The 6,595-nt window shown below is 32.4% G+C and overlaps 1 long non-coding RNA gene across 1 annotated transcript; it reads right to left on the bottom strand.

The window, feature by feature from the left end:
• Positions 1-517: 517 nt before the first annotated feature.
• Positions 518-1,399, bottom strand: LOC149230063 (uncharacterized). Its single transcript, XR_016247345.1, has 3 exons — positions 1,206-1,399; positions 1,003-1,082; positions 518-894 (listed from the first exon to the last, which is right to left on the bottom strand). It is a non-coding gene; the product is annotated as an uncharacterized LOC149230063 (long non-coding RNA).
• Between the last annotated feature and the right edge of the window lie 5,196 nt (positions 1,400-6,595).

Raw genomic sequence — 6,595 nt, 5'->3', positions numbered from 1 at the left:
AAACATACAGCTAGACAGAGGTAAACAGGAAGACGGTGAAGGGATGAGCAACCCTGAGTTTCAGTTGCATGTATAACAAAAGGAGGAAGTTCGAAACTCATGTACCAAACCCTAGCTGTAACATCATATAATTTAACATGGAGCTGCAAACTGTAAATGACTTTCATAATTACAACAACAACAAAAAAATGCGATAGCAGTATTGCAACTTTACTATTAGAAACCAAATGAACAACTACTATATCATAACCATTATATTTCAAACAGTAAGGAACTCTAGAAATTCGAGAAACACTTAATCGTAAACAGAACAGAAATGCCTACATTTACGAAACAATGGCAGTTCCGCCATAACAAAGTAGGAACAACATAGAGCTACGAGAATATAGTGACTGTAATGAAATTAAATGCACAATAATTTGCAGAAAGACAAACTTGCAAAGTTCCGGAGCCAAGGCTCTCAAGAGCAAAGATTTAACCTGTTAAATAAACTTTCCTGACGAACCCAAAAACAAAATTTACATATACAGAGTTAAATATCATTATCCAAGGAATTGCGAACTCGAAACAAACAATATCATACACTGAGAATAACTAGAGAGGTTCCGTAAGTCCTCGGCCCTGTTCCAAGCTAGTAGTCATTCACTACTTCGGTTCCTTACATTATTACAAACAGATAAATGATATACGAGACACAGAAGAGGAAAAACAAGTAATCTAAACTACTTGGGACTGCCGTGGGCATCTCCCATATCGACAAGAACTAACTACTTTCATCATAACCCAAACGGGGCAGGTTGAAGGCAACGAAGCCTGAGAGCATAATAAACCACGTTATCCTCTGAGAAAATCCCCAAGGACCCTGTCCTGGGTACTCCGGCCAATCATTGGAATCTGAAAGCAAACAAAAATAGGTATGTATAAACCCTGTAGCAGCAACTGTCAAGCATGAAAACCCCAAACCATCACCCAGAAATCATTCGTGCATGGTTGGGGGCCTACCTGATGAGTGGCGTGGAAGGCCAGGTTGCTGAAGACCTGTCGTTCTTCATATCAGAGGGTCTCTCGACTGTAGCGTCCTCCTTCACACAAACGAAAACAAGAAATACATTAACATTCATAAATTCATCGGTGTGACCCTGTAAGAAAGAGAGTATTCATAATAATAGTAAACAGCGAAAATGTCTGCGTGTGAATACCATCACCTGCATAGGAAATCCCCGGAAGAACTGGTTGATTAGCTCCTGAACAGCGAACAGAGTCTCGGTGGAATAGATAACGGGAGAACCTCTGTGCGCAGAGAGGCAAGCCAAAATCTGGAAGCGGCGCCAAGACCAAATGAGTCGAATGAGGACTCGGAGCGACTTAACATGGACCCCAAAACCCTCCGGTAAGCCTCCACCCTCGGATCCAGATCTGATGATCCGCACCGTCGAAATAGAGCGGGAACCGAAAAGCGCAGAGAACGAGGGTACGAGGCCATGCCCGATCACATGGCCGAGCAGAACAAGTATACGGAGTAGGCCAGGTGTTCTGTATAGGAGTAAACAGCTAACCAATAAATTTAATGCGGCTCAACAACCAGAACGCCGGAATATGACTCTGGTTACTATGTAATACATCCAGCGCATACAACCGGAAAGGTTACATCCGGTTACCAAGTAATGCATCCAGCGCATACAACCGAAAAGGTTACATCCAAATAAACTTAAGTTGTGGTATGATGCAGTGCTGAGTAGACAAGATGATGTGGCGGTATGTGTGCGGAATAGATAAGGATATGGTAAAAATAATAATTTTTTTTATTGTTGTGATGGAATCGTGACAGTCTTTTTAATGTGTGAACAAAAGTATAATAGAACATGAAAAGTATCAATAAGTGATTTTCATAGTTGCAGAAAAATAATTATAATCCAGTGTTCAATATTTCAAATGTGCACACAAAATTGTCCATAAACTATATCCATAATTGCAGAAACAATTATAAACTCTATACATACATGTAAAAAGAATTATAAACCATATCTTAAAACAAGGCTCGAAAAAGAGGCATGGCTTCAAATGTGCAAACAAAATTATCCATAAAGGATATCCATAGTTGCAGGAAAAAATTATAAACCAAACTTTAAAACAAAGATCGAAGAAAAAGAGGCATGGCTCAAGAATGTTGAGATAATTCGAATTGACAAAAATGGCTACTTACCTCCAGCGTGACTGCAAGTAGAGTTGAGAAGTGCTAGGTGTGTGATTGTGCTAGGATCAAACCCACAATCTTCATATATTCAGTCTGAGGCTCTCCCAACAAAGATATAGATCGAACACACGACCTTTAAAATACTCAGTCTGACGCTCTCGAACACATGATCTTCAAAGATATTCAGTCTGACGGTCTTCCATCAAAGATACAGATATTCAGTCTGACGGTCTTCCATCGAACACACGACCTCCATATCATATAGTCAGTGTTACGCTCTCCCAACAAATATAGAGGCAACGACATTGGCGTTACCAATGAAAACACTATCGGCAAACAATTGGGCATGACCATGGTTTCCGTCATCAACAAAAATCATCACATAATGGCACGGAGAGATTGCTATTATGAAATCAGCAGAAACGGCTATGATGGAAACGGCGAAGACAGCCCATAAAGTAAAAGGTTATCTAAATTTAGAAAGCAAAATATTAATTTCACTTACATCCCAAAAAAGCAAAAGGTAATCTAAATTTAGAAAAAAAATATTAATTACATTGCTCCCAAAAAAACCAACCATTAAATTAAAAAAATACAAACCAAAATATTTAAATTTTAAATTTTAAGGAAAGGAAAGAAAAAGATTAAAAGTTAAATTTTAAAAAATTGTTAATTGCTTTTGAGGTAAAAGATTGGCAATTTCAAAATGAGAAATACTAAACAGTTGATGGCAAAGTAAAAAACTAAAAGTTAAATTTTAAAATAACAACTATACTCTTTTGAAGTTAAAAAATTAGCAATTTCAAAGTTAGAAAGACTCACTATTTAATTTCCTTTGTAGTAAAAAAGACACAATTTCAAAGCTAAAAAAAGTTAAGGTGAAATTTAAAAACTCAATGTGTAACTTGCTTTCTTGAAAGTGCACAGAACATGCATAAAGTTAATGCTTAAATCTAAAATGTCAATCTTTATCTTAGTGAGTCACACTATCCGACCTGGTTTGAATTCATACAATTACCAAAAAGCAGTGAAAGTAATTATACATAGTTTGTTTGCTAAATAATAAAATTGTCGAAATAAAATTTGAGGATAAGTTCTTAAATAAGAAAAAAAATTATTGAAATTCATATGGCTTAATAACATTTTTCACTAATAAAATAACTTTTTTAACTAATAAATAAAATCATATAGATTAATAATCATCTTCATTAAAGCCATATGGATTAATAATCCTCTTCATCAGTAATTAAAATAATTAATTTATATCTTTTTCTAAATAATTTTAGGTTGGAAAATTTGAATGATAAATATATAAATAAAATAATTATTTCAAAGTTTGAGATAACCTATTTTTTTAAAAACTCTAGGAGTATGAAAAATCTAGCCACTAAATCAATGTGCTTTTTTAAGTACAACCAATTAGTTATTGAATTAAAACAATGAGGTAGGAAACACAGATTGGATTTACCAATAATATTTTGATCTATACAAATATATATTAATATATTTATCTATAAATTCACTAATTATAACGAATTTATTATTAGATATTTCTATATATTGCACTATATATTAACCCCCACAAAATTGTTCCACTTAATGTCACCTTTCACCACTCTCACCACTATAATATCTGATACAATATGTGCCCCTTAACCAAAAACCATTATGAATGTCAAAACCCTAATATGACCCATACCCGCTAATTTAATGTGATCACTCATACTCTTAGATAATTACAAACCCTTCCATAATGAAACCTCTAACCACTATTACTATTAAAAAACAATGACACTTGATAATTCTTAAGGGACTAACTCTAAAATTAATTAAACCATAGTGCACTATGATCTTTAAATCACGATGATACTAGAAACTATGACCCCTAGTACACTTCACGATCATGACATTGTAATTCTTGAAAATTTACAACGCGCATCAATTTTAATATCTAAGACATTAAATATAGCATTAAAATTATAGTTTTTATGTGGCTTAACATAGTGATAAAGTTGAATGAAATGTAACTCCAAATTTAATCCCATTAGAAAGGAATATAATAATATTGTGTATTATGATATTTGATTATCGATATTGAACCAAAAATCACTTTTTGTGAGCCAACATATGGAAATGGTTTTGATTATCGATATTGATCCAAAATGCACTTTTCGTGAGTCAATATATGGTAATGATCTTGACAAGTACTCCCATTTCACCCATTAGATGATACAATGATCGTGTATATTTTGTAGATCATTTAAGGTCTTAATGTTGGTATGAAGTTTATTTCAACTATTATTCCTTCGATCAATTAATATTAATCAAGTATAGATATGTTTTTTTCTATATTTAGTTATATGTATTTCAAAATTATAAAATTTCTAAATTGTGTATTTCTATATGGTTCTTTCCTATTTGCACTATTCAATGCGATACGAATAATAAATGTTCTTTATTCAGTTCCAATTTATTCATGTTTATATTATTGTGTTAAATATATGTATTGTTAAATTAAGTTTTCGATCTCTCAATTTTTTTCTTATTTCTAAATTTTTCCTAATGAGAGAGAGTCATTTTGCATGAATAGGAAGAGTCTCTAACATTAAACTCACTATTCTACAATCAATTGGTCAAATGATCATGATGGAAAAAATACAACTAGGAAAAACACATTGGTGACATGCTAAATATGAATCGGTATGAATGTGAAAATTCTAATAAGTCCATTTGGTTCCCCTCTTTACTTATTTGGATAGACATGAAACAAACTTCACTAATTAATCCTCCAGAAATCTTTAAATATCTTCCAGTAGATGGAGAGTACCTCAACACATACAAACAATGTTTCCTCCCTCATCGCACATTCAATTGTCCCTACAAATAATTGAAGTTTGGTATGTTGACTCTTTAGATGTAGATCAGCAAGTGATTCTGTATCAGCCTACAATTAACCAAATATATATATGATTAGTTAATAATCTAACATAATGTTCCCAATTCCACCACAAGCTCAAGAAGAACAAGGGGATATACTTTTACTCATTCCATATGCTGAATAAGAAGAAGAAATGGAAGCATAATCATACACAACCATTTAAATTTCACATCTTAGTGCATGTGACATAATCTCATAAGAATATTACAAGATAAGACTCATGTAGTTGGAAAAAAATAGGGACGTAAATATATTCAATAAATGGGAATGAAATCTTTCTACTTATTCAACTAGAAGACCCACAAGAACAATAGAATCTACACTTAATTGCATGAAACTTTTTTGAGGATACCCTATAAAGGGTAGAAAAGAAAGAAGCCTAGAAAATTAGAACAATTTCTAGAATAATCTATTGGGCCTGGCGTCTTGTAGTTTCTTGGACATGCAAAATATGTATTCATTGAAACATTACTATAGAAAATGATGGTAGTTCAGCAAACACGGGAACATAAACAATCAACTCTAGACAAACTCAACATATAAATAATCTCATCATAAGAATAGGACCAAGGAGAGTCAACTGAACCCAAAAGGAAAAAAATAAATGAACATCGACTTGACTTGTGATTCACCCCGTGTTACTACGATAACAATTATAGAAGAAAATTATGGTCAAGATAAAACATGATCCAAGCATACTGATACTCAGGAAGTTTCATCGAAGCATTCTAGGTTGGATGACATATTAAGTTGGAAAGTAACAATACTAAGATATAGAGAGAACACCACGAAATGGAGATTTGGTTGGAATGTTATAACTAGGAAATAGAACAACATAATATAAACATTCCAATAAGAATTAATGATCCACCTTTTGTAGTCCAACAATTAGTACATAAGTTGGTCGACCACACAATATATATGCCTATAATTATGCTAATCACCATAGTTATAAGTTAATTATTAGGTTGATGGAAGATATTTAAACCCCATGGAATATGTTGGAACATTCATAGTAATATTGACATATTTCACCGCTAAAATTTTCCACTAAGATTTTTTGTTGTTGTTGAAATATGCATGCAACTTTTTATTTTTTTATAAATAACCACAATATAATTTGTAATAAAGTTATAATTTAGTTAATTTCTATTGTTTTTTAATCTATGAAATGTGATAGGAATAATGGGGTACCCATTTTGATGGTTATCATGGATTGAATTTTATTTGCAGTTCGATCCATTTGATTTATATGGCTTCCCTAGTTTGTCTTAATTTAATGTTAATATTTTCTTTTAACTTAAATTCAAAATAAATTCCAAAATAGATATGCCTATAATTATGCTGATAGTAAGAATATGGCTTCCCTAGTTTGTCTTAATTTAATGTTAATATTTTCTTTTAACTTAAATTGGAAATAATTTCCAAAATAGATATGCCTATAATTATGCTATAGTAAGAAT

This window comes from Pinus tabuliformis, chromosome J (assembly GCF_031772625.1).
Source record: "Pinus tabuliformis cultivar Carrire ecotype Pingquan chromosome J, CPIR1, whole genome shotgun sequence".
In the NCBI taxonomy this organism is placed as follows: Eukaryota; Viridiplantae; Streptophyta; class Pinopsida; order Pinales; family Pinaceae; genus Pinus; species Pinus tabuliformis.
The sequence above is the reverse complement of the archived record's forward strand: the minus strand, read 5'-3'. Positions and strand labels throughout refer to the sequence as shown.